This window comes from Anser brachyrhynchus, assembly GCF_964034855.1.
Source record: "Anser brachyrhynchus genome assembly, chromosome: 3".
Taxonomy (NCBI): Eukaryota; Metazoa; Chordata; class Aves; order Anseriformes; family Anatidae; genus Anser; species Anser brachyrhynchus.
Window position 1 is genome coordinate 102,338,327 of NC_137696.1, and position 17,010 is coordinate 102,355,336.

The 17,010-nt window shown below is 37.1% G+C and overlaps 1 protein-coding gene across 11 annotated transcripts in view; it reads left to right on the forward strand.

Annotated features, from left to right (window-relative positions):
• CSMD1 (CUB and Sushi multiple domains 1) overlaps positions 1-17,010 on the forward strand; it is a 1,150,108-nt gene that overhangs the window by 32,387 nt on the left and 1,100,711 nt on the right. For 3 of the 11 annotated variants that reach the window (XM_080586638.1, XM_080586629.1, XM_080586639.1), the window contains one exon: positions 1-17,010. This exon is cut by the window's left edge; it is cut by the window's right edge. The exons of the other annotated variants lie outside the window; for them this stretch is intronic. The gene's annotated coding sequence lies outside the window, so the exon portion shown is untranslated. 11 annotated transcript variants of the gene reach the window in all.

The window sequence follows — 17,010 nt, forward strand, 5'->3', positions numbered from 1 at the left end:
GCTGCATCTTCTTATTAGTAATAAGCTTAGCTTCAAACTGAATCAAGGACTATCTGATCTTGCATTTATAGGAAGTATAACCAGAAGACTAGGGTACCATTCTCCAACCTGTCATAGACTTCTTATCTATGAAGTCCTGTTGGGCAATGTAGTTCTATTCGCTCACTGAGCTTTGCATCTCAAATTTTAGATGACTTATTTGAGATTTTGGTGTCCTGACTTCCAGAGGCACAGGGCATCATTTTAGCAGTAAAATACCAAAGTCTGAAAACAAACCTTAGCCATGTCAGGCCAATGGAAGTGTGGCCATATAAAACAAAGATGTTAGACTTATTCGTCAGTTTCCTCATTTACAAAACAATTAAGATATGCCTCTGTGCTCTGTAAGAATGTGTTTAAATCAGGCTTCTCTATGTTTATTTTTCTACTTGTATTGATAGGGCTGTGGAAGGTTTATAGTAATTTAAAACTTGGGGTCCCACCTACTAGTCATACTTACCTGAAAGGTACCACTGATTTTGCAGTGTTTCTTTTATACCTACTATATGATCAGTTACATGGCACAGGAAATAATCAACAGAGCAAAATGTCAATGCTGATAAAGGTAGCTAAGCCCTACTGGTTTTCTATGTAGAAAATACATTCATCAGCCATGTTCACCAGCACAACTTTTCTTCATACCGGAAGATCTAAAAATACAAGAAAAAAAGGATAAGATGTAAAGTGATTAACTATGAGTTTGACAGCCAAGTAACAGTTTAGAAAGTTCATTCCCAAAACAGAGAACAAGAGAAAATTATTTGAAGGCATGTTAATAAAGTGCTATCTACCAAGGAGAAATTAGTGTAATCTATAAATAAAGTTTTAATTTGTCTGTTTAATTTTTCCGAAAAGACAGCAAAGGTTCTGACACTTCAACAGATGGAAAGGGCTTGGCTAGCAAAAGGCATTTGAGACTCCTCAAAGGAGAACAGGATTTTGCTGTTGATTGTTTCCTAGAAAAGATATTTAGAACAATGTAATCTGGAAGTATTTTGAAGTGACTCTTCCACAGCTGTGTTAGCTGATAGTATAAGACAGATGGTGCAACACAGTCCAGCATACAAGGAGCTTAATTCTTTCACAACTTGAGTAGCTAAGGGTAAACAAAATGGGAGAGACTTGCTACTGCTGAGTAGCTACCACTTTTAAGCTGCTGTGCCAGGGGAAGGAGAAGGGAGAAATCTTAGTCAAATTGTTCTTCAGCACCCACTTCAACTGAGTTTCATGCTGGGTAAGCTAATTGCCATGCCTAGCATTGCCTTTCCTAACTTTCCTTAGGTGCTTGTCCAAAGAAAGGAACAGGCCAACTTCCAGGTTTTTGGTGTCAAAATCATGCCCGAAAACTGAGTCATCAGCTACTTGCTTTCTTAACACACTTTAGCGCAGCAGTTAAAAGAAAATCCTTCCTGTAATACTTAGCCGAAAGTAGCTAAAACAAAAGGATAAGTTGTTGAGCTGATAAAGTAGTGCTACCCTAATTAAACAAATGAGTAGTTAGACCCCTGAAAGACATGACATCTCATGTGTAGGGATATTTAAAATTAGGTTATATCTAATTACTTTTTAATTTCTATTTACATTTTAATGAAGATTATGCTTAATGAGATAAATAGCAGAAAGATTTCTGAATCAAAAATTCTCTGTGTGTCAAGGATTGGATATTCAGAGGTTTGAAGTACCTGAAATAAGGTAAGTGTTTTAAAAAAATCATTATGCACTTACCTACCTGGGGTCTTCCCTTTGAATCTAGAAGAAATTGGAAAAATCCTGCCCTGCTTGCATCCTCCTGGGCCTAAACGCCTTTAGGAGATTGTCTAGTGGGATTTCTACAAGTGCCAAATCCAGGCAGGAGAATTGAAAATCAATAGGAAACATGATCAGGCTTTAACAGTTCCAAAGACCAGATTATCTGTTTATTAATATTGTCAATATTATGTAATATTGCATAATTCATGAGAAAAGAGTCTGATTCCCTTTCAAAATGGCAAGAACTCTAAATGTCTTGATTGTTGCCAGAATTCTTTTTGTAGCACAATAGCTTCATATAACAATTTTGCATATTTTAAATGGCTGAAAACTAATGAAATTCATTAAGATGTATCATTTTGATTAAAGCGTGATTAATTTGTCTTTATTTATTTAGTATGCGGGGAACAGATGAATGTACTATATGGTGACTAGAACACTACTGAAGGAACACTAGCATAGATACATTCCTAAATGTTAACATATGTCTGTGTACATTATGTTCAAGTACTTGGACTCTGGCCCTGGGTATTCCCATTTTGCAGCAATTCAGTATACGTACTTTGGGAACATGCTTGTGTTGCACCTTCTCTTTCCTTTTATGGGTTTACAATAACATGCTCAATGTACCTAAATTGTACCTTAATCAACCTTTAAAATAAGATCTTTTTTGCTACGGGCTGCTTCTTGACATTGTCAGGCTGCCTGTACTACAAAGGATTTGTATCATATTTCCTATCTATCAGATTTGACAAAGCTTAGCCATACACTACTCAGAAGTCATTCAAGTACTGAGTGCATTTCAGACAAGTGATGCCACTTATTGTCAGCTTCTTAGGTATTAAACAGCTTTAGAGGGAGGTGATCTACAACAGGCCAGACTTTGCAGTGTGACTGGGACAAGACAGGGAAGAAGAATTTTGGTCCTTTGGTAGTTACTGTTTTACTGTTATCTACAATAAAATAATAATTGTTACTGGTCACTGGCCTCATTAAACAAAATTAGATACCAGTCTATATTGAAAAATCTGACTACCTCCACTACTGGCCCTGCTCTTATTTTGTAGATGCTAATTTAATTCCTATTACCTCTGTAACATTAGGTAATTCTCTGACAGAACTTGCTCTTCTCCGAGTAGGGTGAGATTGCTGATGGTGAAAAATCAAACCAAACCAGAAACAACAAAAACTTTCTACACCAGCTCTTTGAACATAGCTAAGCCAATGAGAGGTAACTGAAAGGTGGGAGCTGATACTCTACATTAATTCTTAATATAAATATAACTTGAGACATTAAACCTCATTAAAATTTAGCAAAAAGGGTTTGACAAAAGGTCTGTCTCTATAGCTGTAAGTAGTTAATTGAAGTGTTTGAATAAATGCTACTTAAATTGTACCATGCTTATAAATTCTGAAGCATTAAGATTATCCTGTATTCAAATCTAACCTGTGGTTATGCAAACTTATAGTCTCCTAATCTAAATAAAACCACAGGTGGCATTTATCTACTTACAGCTTCTGCAGTGACTCACCTGTAGAGCAGAATTTTCATATTTCTCAGGAAGGTGGAAAGATTACAAACACAAATTAATCATCCTCTCCTTTCTATTATGCATAGCTGACATTCAATCTGTCAGATTCTGCAACACTTCAACATAGTCCTGATGCTTACTGACTTCCCAAAACATGACTGTGGCTACTTAGTGAGCGACAAAATTAACTGCTGAACAAATCCTCCCAAAGCAGCAGTTTTTCAAAAATGAATATTCTCAGGATCCACTTTAACACAGTTATAAATTACATTCTTGGATTAATATGATGATAATCAATGTTAATGGCCAGTTGTTTGTTATAACTGGGTTTCTTGCATTAAATGAATGACTTTTCTTATGCTCTTAATTTAATTAGTAAGTAGGGTATGGCTGTGTGTGTGCTTTTTTTTTTTTTAAATCAGTTCAATATTTATTGGTTAATTATACTAATGAAGTATCATCATTTTGTTTTGTTTTGCCTGGGTGTTTTGAGAATGAATGGGTTGCTGAGACATGTTTTTGTTTATTCCAGCTCAGGTATTGCATAATGCTGTCAATGTGCTTTGTTTGTCAATAGTGCTCTTCATGCTGCATTTGCAGAGGTCATGCATTATAGCTGCAAAGGTGAAATCTCTCCTTATTTCAGTGATGGTATTGACTTTTCATAGCAGTTTACCTCTCTGTCACACCACACTTATTTAGTGTATCCTATCAGAGAGAGAGAGAGAGAGAGAGAATGTCATCTTTGACACAAATAAAAATGTATTTGTTAACTAGACTAGGTAAGAAATATAATCAGTCAGATGGGCAGACAGGCACCTTAATGTTTGCTAAACATACAGTAGGCATTTATCAACTTATTCGGACTGCAGGCAGTTAAATCCTGTTTCCATGAACTTCTGCATTAAGGTAAACCATAGTGTCTATGCACAGGCTTACTAAACTAGTTTATCAAACCTGATGCTGATATAGTATTTCAAGCTTAATGTTGTAACAAGTTCTCATTGAAACAATGCTGCTCTGGCACAGCTGAGCTAAGCACATCACTCTGGAAAGCAATATCCAGTTGTTCAGCCTCCTAGGAGGCATCTAAGTAGATGGCTTAGTAAACTTGATCTAATCAAAACAAAAGGTGTTCTAAGTCAGCCAAATGTAAAATTACCCATCAGGAACAAGGAAATAAAACCAGAGTTACTGAATGGAGACCTGACAGTCAATGACTTTGTGTCTCTCGCTCTAATTTTTTATACTACTTTACGAAGACTGAGTTAGGATTGCTCCTTTCTTTGGGTGCCTACTGAGCACAATCAAGGAAATAAAATTCTAGGGTTTGAGAGGTGCAAGGGTGTCTGTGTGGGCATAGGAGACTGGAAAGGAAACCTGAGAAATGGTGGGGGGGGGACAGAGAGCAGATACCAGGTCTCAGAGATGGTAAAAGAAATTTCCTGCAACCAGAGAGAAGTGAGCTGAGTTAGATGCCATTTGGAAGGTCACTTGAACTTAGCAAAACCAAGCTCAGGTGCCAGGACAAGTCTGCAAAGCAGCAGAGCAACAGAGCTGTTTATAAACTCCCTTTATCGTTATTCCACTTTCTCTAGTCTCTTTGACTTTCCTCTGCTTAAAAAGTTAGGGATTCTAGTTTATATTATATTAAAACCTGCCCAAACCTTTGGCTAATTCTGGATCCCATTGCATGGACCATTAAGTTGAAAGCAGTGGTTGAAACCCGGTGCAAAGACAAACAAGCTCCCAGAACATGAGTACCATTGACCACAACAGGACTGGTTTGCTCAGGGACAGTGAATTGTATAGGGAAGTCATTTTCCCACATGTGGTATTGAAGAGGAAAGTACTAGAATAATATATATATACTTTGTATATTCATTAAAACAAACAAACAAAAAAGATCCTGTACAATTAGTAGAATGTTATGGATGATCACAACAAAATTTCTCTGAGGGCTTAAGAAAATGCCCAAGTGACAGACTTAATGACATTTTCCTATATATTATTATAAAGAACTAGTGGTGTTTTCAATGACATCATATGCTATGTTAAATGGCTCCTCATTTTAAAAGAGAAAAACAATGAAAAACAATGTCTGAAAGCTGAAGTGAAAAACAAAACAAAACAAAACACTGAAAACGGGCTACATTTTTAACTCTGTGGTGATTAATCACAGGAACAAGCTACGCAGAGAATTATTTGAGTCTCCTTTTCTTATATTTTCAGATCAAAAATAGTATCTTTCTCAAAAGTATGATTTATTTAGCAAAACCAAAATCTTTAATAATAGCTGGACTCATACTATTTGATTTAATAAGGAATAAAAGAGCAGAATGAAGTAAAGCATAATAATGATACATAGCAGGACAGACTACAGGATCTCATAGTCCTGACTGCTTCCAAAATCTAGAATCTTTAGGAATCCAATTACTATAAAACATAAAATGTTACCCTTGTTACTCAGGTTGTCTCTGAGCCTTTGTAGACATTCAGGGTCAAGAGGATACAAAAATCCTTTTGTATTTTGTCTTATGGTTTATAGACACATTCAGTATCTTCATGTAAAGAAAGGAGCTGTTGTCATTATTCTTACATGTTTTCTCATAAACCCAACCCTTACATGTAGGCTATGGGCAAACCAGGAAACAGAAGCGTCTTAACTACAACAGCAACCAGGTTATACAAACAATTCCCTGAATTCATGAGGCTTCATGGTCCCTCCCACAGTCTCCCCCAGTGGAAAAAAATAAAATAAAATAAAATCACACTATGCACAAGAATAATATGGAAGAAATTGTTCTGATCTGCATGGGGATTTACATCCTTATAATTTGCTCCTGGATGTTTCATTATCAGGGGGTGGGCATTTTCATATTCTTCCCAGGAATCTCAGCAGTGAGAGACATGGTGCTGTATATGTTGTACACAGATTATTCTTTATGAATAGCTTCCTGTGTTAGCACATACTAAATAAGTTTGTAAGCAAAATTGCCAAATCAATAGGGGATATCAGTCTTTTGATTTTGTCTTTCCTTTTCTTTGTGATTAACAAGAGCTTAAAGGTTAGATTTATCTTGCTTGGTTTAACTATACACTTAACTTCGTATGGGCCAGGTTAGCAGATCTTATCTTAAAATGGAAAGTTCTGAGAAGGCTTGGAAGTTGAATGTACCACAAAGCTATTAGGTAAATGAACGCAAATAACTGGAAATTGAAAAATCTGTTTGCTTGAGATTCTGCCAGTCATTTTGTAGAAATGAAGATAAAACCCCAGCTTTGGTGGCTCTGAAGTTTTACTAAGAAAGTTATATTTCTAATGCTTTTCTCATTAATTTTTGTTCAGACTTGGAAAAAGTGCAGTGCTGTTCTTAACATTTCTCTGTACTGAGTGGCATTTTTCAGAAAATTTTAGGTATTGAATGCGAAAAAAAATATTTTCCACCAACACAGTTGGAAAGTTAAATATTCTAGTTAATACAGATGTGTTGTACTCTGATTAAAGTGGTTAAACATAATACAGGTATCTTTTAAGGCTATTTATCATTTAAAAACACAATACTGGGCAAAGATACTGAAAAAAGCCTTTTTCCTAGATTGAATTTCTTCATCTCACAAACCTTCTATACGCAGAACTTCAAAGGTAGAAAAAAAATGTTGTGTGAAGAATTATGACAGATTCAGCTTATAATGTTAAAAAAAAAACATGATGCAAATCTTAGTCATGTAGAATGTCTCAACACATTCTACAACTAAGTAAAAAAGTGATTTTTGAAGAAAATATAGGCTCAGGACTTTTGTTTAAAGAGTAAGACTGGGCAAGGGGGCATGGATAACTGTGCCGCTTTCTATTTTTCAAATAAATGTTGTCAGAAGTAACGAGTCTGAATGTGGAAATATGAAAAGGAGCATCTGTTGTTATTAGAAATATCAGACATGGAAGTTCAAAGTATCTGATTTACCTAGATTTTTCTCCTGAAGAAAAAAAAAAAAGAGAGAGAGAGAGAGAAGATAATAGCTATCTCCTCACCTAGTATTTCTAAGATTTCAAATTTTATAGACTGTCTGCCTTCAGGGCTTGAGGTGTCTTTGTGTTAAGAATCCACCTGATAATAATGTTTCACTGGGAATATAATATTTCTCTTTGGCTAGAGGCAGCTGGCAAAGAAACTTCCTAAGTCAACTAAAAAGTCTCTTTTTTATTAGCTGGAATTTACTTCTAGTTCTTCATCTTTTACTTTCTGCCTCTGATTAGCTGTAGATGAAAAGGTAGTATGTGCATGCAAGTTCACAATAAAATATGCCAAATATATTGTCTCTGCTTTGAGATTCCATTCTACTAAAAGATGCCTTTCCAACAAGAAATTATTCCCAGTTATTGACCACAGGACCTAAGCACTTCAGTTTTCAGCATATCTTGGTCACAAACAGGAAAATAATAATGCACATATGGAAAACGTAGGAAAAGAGTGATAAGTGATCTAACTATAAGGATGCCTATAGAAGTGCTTCCAGCTGTCGGCGTTGGGTGATGTGCTCCCACTGAACACATTGCAGGGGAAAAGCTCTCTGTGAGTGCTTGGGACAGCTGTCTGCTCCACATCCACAAATTTGGTACAGGCAGAAACTCAAGTTTCATGACTGAGCAGCAGCATAAATCAGCAGCTTTGATTATAATGAGTAGTGGAAAAGCAGACCCTGGCAGAAGAATTTTGAAGATATCATCAGCCCCTCAGTGGTAGACTTGGGCCTTCACCCAAGAACTGAAATCAGTAACAGAGATGGAAATTTAATCTGTTTTTGCTTTTCTTACATGCCATCTTACTAATCGTAATCTCTCTCTTCTCTTCAAAAACAAACTAACAACAATAAAAAATCAACCAACCAACAAACAAAAACAACTGGCCATTTCCAACAGCTTGAATTAACAGACACATCCTAGGAACTACTAATCAGTTTCAACTAGACACTAAGTCCAAGTTTGAACACCAGGTTTTGCCCATAACTTTCTTCTGCTCTCTGCTCTACCCTGCCTCACTGCACTCAAATTCACAGCAGTACTCATCAGGCTAGAGTGTGGGATGTAAACCTAGGGTAGCACACAAGAGTAAATTTGGACATACCTTAGGCAAAGGTATCCCATTACTTTTTTTCTTGAGAAAGCAATGACAAATCAGAAATAAAGACTATCCTTACGATAAAAGATTAAGAGATATTAAAACCTTAGAAGTGTTCTTTTTTTTTTTTTCTTCCCAAATTAAATGAAGGGTATGAATAAGAAACTGATGTGGTGAGACAGTAATATTCGTTATAACTTACCATCTAAACCTTAAATGTGAGAGTCACATACGAGTTACCTCAAAGATCAAATTAGCAGCTGCATCTCTGAGCACCTTTCATCTTATTCGTACTTACTTCAGTGAATTTTAGTAATACTGATGTTTCTCAGACATCTTTTTATAGAACTGGAGACCACTTACTCTTGCTAAAGTGTGTTTTGGTTCTATACCACCATATCCACTGGCTGAGCATGTCTATTCCAAAAAAAAAAAAAAGAGAGAATTTCTTTATGGTGGCTACTTGATATTATATTCTCATTATGATAATTTATTAAAGATTAGCTTTCTTTTGAAAATGCTTGCTAAAATAAGCTTGCTATGAGCCAGCAGTGCACGCTTGCAGCCCAAAAGGCCAACTGCATCCTTGGCTGCACCAACAGAGGAGTGGCCAGCAGGTGGAGGAAGGGGATTTTCCCCCTCTACTCTGCCCTTTTGAGGCCCCACTTGGAGTGCTTCATCCAGGTCTGAGGCCCCCAGCACAAGAAGGGGGCTGATCTGTTAACCTGATCTGTTAAAGTAGGTCAAGAGGAGGACCACAAAGGTGATCAGAGGGCTAGAGCACATGTACTGTGAAGAAAGTAAGCTAAGAGAGCTAGAGATGTTCAGCCTGGAGAAGAGAAGGCTCTGCAGGGACCTCATTGTAGCTTTTTAGTACTTAAAGTGGGCTTATAAAAAAGATGGAGAATGACTTTTTGATCAGGCAGATAATGTTATGACAAGGGAGAATGGTTTTAAACTAAAAGAGAGGAGATTTAGGTTAGATATTAGTAAAAAATTCTTCACTCAGAGGGTGGTGAGGCACTGGAAAAGGTTGCCCAGAGAAGCTGTGGATGCCCCATTCCTGGAGGGGTTCACGACCAGGATGGATGAGGCCCTGGGCAACCTGATACATGGCAGTGGGTGTTGGAATTAGATGATCGTTAAGGTCCTTTCCAAGCCAAACCATTCTGTGATTCTATGAAATACAGCCATGGGCTTATCCAGAAGGAGTGAGACTTCTTTGTGTGTGTGTACACTTGTATTTGCATATATAGGAGTATGTAAGTCAAGTAATGAGTACCTGGTACCACTAAAAATGTGGAACACATAACCATCATTATATCTTCTTTGGACTGGGAAGTTGGAAGGAACAATGATGTACAGACTGATTTATTTATGTATGTGAAAACATGCACTTGTGAATATACTTTTTTTGGTGTTCTGATGCTGCTTTGCAGAGCATAAATTACTATGAAAAATGAGTTCTAGAAAATGCATGAAGTATGTCTCTGAATCCACATGAATTATGGCAGTAGTAACAATAATAATACTCTAGATGTATGAGGGTTATGACTCATAAGGATTGAAACCGTGTTTTAATAAGCATTTTTGATTAAAATTGTTTCTGTTCCTGGAGGGAGCCTTTGGGTGCCACTGTAATAAAAATTCACCTCTAAATGACATTATGTAATTTTGTGTATTTTTTTACTCTTCCTCTCGTGGGGTCCTTCCAGGGGACAGCTGTTTTGTTTGCAGCTCAGGCTGCCAATAAGATGAGGACTGATCAGGAAACATGCTAATTCAGCACATCCATTAGGCAGTGTAGTCCTGTCTTCCCTTCAGAGCAACCCTGTCGGGGTGGCTTTGGCTGAGTAGGTCAACAGCCATAAGTCTGCTGAATCTCCCATTCCCTCCCCCAACCAGAAAATTTTCTGGCCTTGGTATCCGAATTCTGGTAGAAACTGGAATTGCAAAGTCACAACTCTAAATGTAAATATATATTACTGACATTAAATGGAGAGGAAAAATTAAGGTCCAAATTAACATTAAATGAAGTAATTTGCTTCAGTTATTTATCAGGAAAATAATACCAACATTTTCCAGAGCTCTGTTCTGAAACTTTCTCAAATTAAGGCAGTAATTTATCTCCCTTAAGTAAGGTCAGCTGAGTCCCAAATACATCTCCATCACTTCTCCTTTCTCTCAGCTCTCAGCTGCTTTGAAGAACAAACAGTGTTTCGAACAAACCAGGCTGCCGTCTGTAGGAAGTGTTTCCAGGCTCTTTTCCAGAAAAGGCGATGTTCCCTTCCATACCCTCTTCCTTATGTTAGCCTGGGAGGTTCTGATTAAAGAAATGTACTTTTAACAGGAGATAAGCAACAACATTTGCCCTCATCTCCTCTACTGTTAACCTTTGTCATACAAGGATTTTCAGTAGTTTAACTCAAGAGGCTTCTCTTTGCCCCTTGCTACTTTTAGGATTGGGGGTTATAATTCATCTGATTCTGTTGCTTTGTCAACTTTTAATCATTCTAATTACCTAATTATCTACTCTAATGAAATGATAAAGCCTTTAACCATGCAGTCCTCCTTCTCCCTAAAGGAAATTCTATCTCATCCTCTGGGATGTTACCTTCTTTGTTTAAATATGAAGGTAGAAAAAATGCTTCAAAAGAAGAAATATGTGCCTCCCTGCCAGTATTTTGGGAAAATGATTATAGGTATATATGTTTAGGAGAAAATCTTACAGAACAGTGTCTATATGGGCTGAGATAGCTGATTTGAAGTGACAAGTCAGTCTTCAGATTTATGGCCAATTCCTAAAATTTTGTCTCCCAGTTGACTACCTCAGGATAGCTGCTCACTGCACAGGCTACGTGATAGGCTTCCTGTCTAGTATACTGGCTTGTTTGAAATTCTTTCTGAATTTCCCAAGTGCTACATGCTGTCTTATTTCCCAATTAATGTTTTTGGATATCCTCTTCTCTCAACTGGTCTGAGAGGAGGTCCATGTGAGACTGCTGTGCTACAGTGACAGCGCTATATCTAGCACAACTTCTTTCTCAGGAAGATACATCTCACCTATTAACGCATTAATTCAGAGAAAGTACCTCCCTTCCACATAAGAAAATCACCACAGAGGTAGGCACTTATTCCCTTGGAAGAAGACTGGAAACAGTAAGGGGCATGGAATATGATTCAGTTCCTTCCTCAATTAAAAATGTGTCGGTAGAAAAAGATCCCCCCAAAAGTTGTATTTGAACAAAGAGAGTAAAAGTGTGAGAGTATTCAGAGCAAAAGATCTCAGAGGAGGAAGACAGACAAGGGAAAGAAGGAAGCAAGAGGACAAGGCACTGAGCTTGTGCCTACAAGGCTGTAAGGAGTAATCATCCTAGAGGAACAAGAAAAAAAAAATCACCATTAATTCTAAAATATCATTTTCTATAGAGAAAACTATTTTAAAGAATGAGTTTGGACTGTTGGAAATCAGATCAGAAAGTGATAGGTGTAAGGTCTAACCAAATATGTAGACATGCTTTTCTGCAAGCAAATGGCTGTAAAGTGATGTTTTCTTTGCCAGAATAAGGGAGCATCATACCTATTCTCATCATTCTTCTAAAATAAATTACTTCTTAAACTCTTAGGTTTTTGCTTTACTTGATTGAACTTTCCTCAAGATAAGAGATGGAAAGAAAAGATGAAAACATACCCCCAGATTTCAGTTTCAGTGCCAGTGATTTTGAATTCAAGTTCTACAACAAAGCCCTGGGACATGCAATACCTAATGCCGAAATTGTTGCAGGTTGGGCAGCAAGAGCATATGAACTAAATCTAAATTATAAACTGTGTTATACATGGGAAGTGACATTCCTGACATTTGACTTTTATGACCTCATTTGTAATTCTGCCCAACATTTTGTCCTGCTGTTCCCAAAGTTGTTTCAGTTGTTTCAAGCTTTGAATTGTCTTATACATGACTGTTTGAAAAGTGTGGCCATAAAGACAAATGAATGGCACAGCATTTTGTTGTCATTATAGAAATAAACGGAGCTCAATACTCTGAGAAGCTGACTGTAAGGCTAGTTTCTCATTTTCCCATTTGATTGCCACTGTGGGACTACAGCTATATTCAAAGGCAAAGAAACAGAATTAAGCCTCATGTGTGTGTAATGAAGATGCATGAGGAGTGATTGAGGTTCAGTAAATGATCATGTGAAGTGCTATTTTAGTGCCTTTGGATCCATCAAGACAACTGCATAGGCTAGCAGAAATGACACAGACAGATAAGCCTTTCTGGAGCAGCAACAATAAATCAGCTAGCATGTCCTAAAAAACAGATGTTTAGGTGTTCATAACACACCCTGAAAATCTTCCCTCTCACTAACTCCATGGATGGTGGTCAGCATATTTGCATTCTGTGCTGTAAGAATAATGCAACAAATAATATTTCTATTTGTTGGCACTGCCAGTATTATTAAACCTTGTGACTTAATGAGTGTTCATTCAGTCTCAGTTGTGTTTTTTCCAGAGGCAATTAAACACCCAAATCTGAATAAAGTTAAAAGGCAAGGATAAATTTAGAGGAACTGGCATCCAGAGCAGATAAATTGTTTAATAGTCTGAAGTGGCATCTAGACAGTATTTGAGTATGACATGTATCTTAGAAGGTTAAATCATACAAACAAATAAAAGGGAAGACTCTAACTCTGTACCTTAGGCTACCTGTGTGGGTTTGGGGAGTCCTAGATACAGATTTTGTCTCCCAGAACTGTGTTGGTATTTTACTGTCTTTGGATATGTATATACACATGCCTAGGAAATTAGGAGAGGTTCTGGATTCTGTTCTTGGCATCATGCACTTGAAACATGTCATTATGATGTAAATTCTTTATTTGAATGGCAGGTTCCTTTGAAAGTCCCGAACTGCTGCCATAAAGGTAATTCTGCTTTATATTTATTCATATCATTAGTTTTGGAAGATAATGTGTTTATTTTCATTTTAATTCATATAAAATTTCAAAGGGGAAGAAATTGTGGGATTAAGATTATCCCATCAGGAAAAGCAAAAAGACATGTAATAGCCAGCCACGATTGACCACACAGCATGATGGCTCTATAAAGAAGGAGAAAAAAAGAAAAGAATTTCAGCCAGTTGGGAAGCTGTCCCAGACACTGATGAAGAGATAATAATTAATGATAGGATTTCTATTCATTTATTTATTTAGAGACAGATGCATTACTAATTTTAACCTCAAAAGGACATTTCAGCCTTGCAAATTGTACAGATTTTTGGATGGCACTTTTTAGATATCTCTGTAAGGAATGTGGACTTTGCTATTGGCCTTTTGTTTTTTCAAGGGTCCTTTCAGTCTAAAGGAAATCCCTTCCCTGTTTCACTTTCTACTCAGCTGAAAATATGAAATCTGTGGGTTATATTTTGATGTACTATAAGCTTATTTACCTCAGTAACTATTCATCACTCAGAGCAAAAGACAAAAAATTGACCTAGTTGATTTCAGCGGGATCAGGGTTTTGCTCAGGCATTTTCTAATCAGGGTTTGAAAAAGTCCTTCTCATGTATGTCAAATCTAAAACCTTGTATCCCTTTCTTGCTCTACATGACCGTCCTTCTGTTTGTGAAAAGAGAATACCAGTGCAGCTTATTGCCAGTTTTTAAACAGTATTTGAATAGCTTTTTTTTTCCACTATTGATTTATTTTCTCTCTTAAATATTACCAAAGAATGTAAAAGGCTGCCCCCTGAAGTCATTGATGGATACGTTGATTGTCTTTGGATGGAGTCCTGTAAGTTTCCTGTTAGAAACATTTTGACACCCTGTTATCTTCCTGAGTTGATCAGACACCTGCTGCCACCCCACCTGCCTTCTTGGCAACAAGAAATGCCTGTCTGCCTCGCTTTCCTAGTTCCTTTTTTTTCCCCTCTCTCTCACTGTGTAAGCATCAACAGGTGGGATCAATTGTGAGGAAGGATGTTGTGCCAATGCCTCATTGCTGGCATAGAGGCAGGGGCTCCTGTAGAGAGGACAGCACGTGAGGGTTTAAGAAGGCTGCTCTGCAGAAGTCAGTGCTGTCTGGCACCCATGCCTTACTAGAAGGGTCCAACCAACTTTAGAGCAGGCAGGGTGCCATCCTGACAGATGGATGGAAAGGGAGCCAAGGCACCAGGTAGTTATGCAGCAAGTGTGTTTGCTGAGGGTTTGATTGTCAGCCAGTAATGTCTAAATGACTGTTTGTCTTGAATTTATACACGTTTGTTTAAAGGAATGCATGAAAACTAATCTAGAGCTGCATTGTATTATCTTAGGAAAAAAGAAAGAAGAACTGCTGAAGTTGAGCAGGAAGGTAGTTTGTAGGCATAGTTGTATCCCAGTGATGGGTATCTTCAAATGCTTTAGTTTGCAGTGACAAGATTCTCTACAGCCTGCTTTGTCAAAGGAGCAGTCCTCTAATACTGCTGATGAGTACTGACACTTTTCTTGCACTGTAGGTGGCAGAAGCTTGTTAGATACAAACTTCATAACATTTTCAGGGTCAGTCCAGCATTCTGTCTACCAGTCAAATTCTTCTTCTGGAGCTGGCTGAGCTTCTGAAATTTGTCATATTTCAACATAGTTCGGTGCATTTTGAGGGCAGAACCAAATGTAGATATGCAAAAGGATATAAAGAACGACTTTTAAATCCATTAATCTGCTAACATCTTAAAAAAATAAAAAAAAATAAAAAGTATCTTCTGTGTGTGTGGAGGTTTGGATCAGTACTTAAATTATCTGCTTTGATTTGCCTCTCTGAAGCAGTCATTGCTTTTCGAGAGCATATTGGTAGCAATGACACAAGTTTGCAGCTAGCCTCTTTATTATAGGAAGCTAGATATTATTTATTATAGGAAACTTTGACATAAACATTTGAATTAATTGTCGACATCTCAGTTCTATGGATTGCCAAGACTCTATGGATGAGATCCAGCCTTAATACTGTATGCAATACCAGACTCATATTAGTCTAGCAGTCAGGTCACTGAAATACTTCTCCATATGAGAAATGGACAGAACCTTCATTGCACCCTGTGTAGCCCTAAATACGCAAAACTGTTTTCTATGTACTAGTCACGAGCATATCAAGAGCTGAAAGGTTATGCTATTGTAACATTTTTATATTTTGCATCCCATTGTTGCATGACATCTGATTGTAACAGTATTACCATATTAAAGTTATCCTGTTATAATCATATGGATTAAGATAGACTTTTAGGTGAAACCTGTAAAGACAAGGTAACACCTTAGACAGTCCTTATATTGTATAAGTGTCTGTTTAGACAGGCTATGCAGACTGAAGAAAATGCCATTCATACCAGCCCTAAGTCTTTATTACTTTCTTCACTGCTGCAGCTCATTGTTATATTTACTGTCTGACCACAGGATAAACCATACAGTGAACAGTCAGAATGAAAGGGAGTAAAATAAGATCACATTTCAGCAACTCATCATGAACTTGTGAGCCCTTAAAAATGTGAAATTTGGCAGAAGTGGCTCAGGAAAGATGTATTACCTTCATTCTAACACTAGGCTGTTCAATTATTTTGTACCTTCTAAACAGCATGTTGTGTGTTTTATAGGAATCAAAGAAAAACAGTCTACTAGAGAGTAAAGGACAAATAGGTTATGCTGATTAATCTTTGACTGAGATCTCTCCTCACCTTACTGAATCAATCAGCTTTGAAAACCCTGCAGCATTTATTTCCTTTCCTTTTCCTTTTTTTTTTATTTTATTTTTTTTTTCTCAAGCTTGTGTACATTGTGTCAGAATAAAAGCCTGAACCCGAGTTCCACACAGGGAAAACTACTGTGGCATTTTGAGATGTCCCCTCAAAAAAGGATTTACTTTGAAAATGCTTTTTAAAAAATTAGAGGTCAGATTTCGCTGTATGCCCAGTCTGACATATACTGTCCAGTGGTACAACACACTCATAAATCCATTTCAGCTGGTCAACTGTAATGGGTTTACTACAGGCAGTAGTAAATCAGACCTTGGTAATTTTATTCTCAACATAATTAAAGGTTTTGTCCTTTCTTTTAATAACTGTGTTAGTAATGAAGAATTTAAAATATCTAATTCAGCAAGAGCTAGTGGATCAGAAAATATGTAGGAGTGGTGGATATATGTATGCCTGTAGAAAAATACTTCAGTGTTTGCAGTCCAGAACATGAACCCAAATATGAAAATCCAAGAGCTTAATGGCCCAAAGCCTATTTTCAGGTTCCTCCAAAGTGCTTAGTGGAAGAAAATCTGACCTTACAGAGCACTGCAGTAGCTGGTCTTTGGAAACTCTGGAGATATCCTTAACTTTACAGAAATAAAGGCTATGTTCTTTTCTGTTACCAGATCTATTATTGTGCATAACTAATTTACCACCTACCACCTTTGTCATTTGGTTGTATGCTATGACCGTCAGACCTGCTTGTGGTGGTAGTTGGTCAGGAACTAAATATAAATAGACTATATAGCCTACAGAAGTTTCTTGGTTGATGTACAGATCACTAGCTAATGTAGACAACTCATTATGTTGCAAAA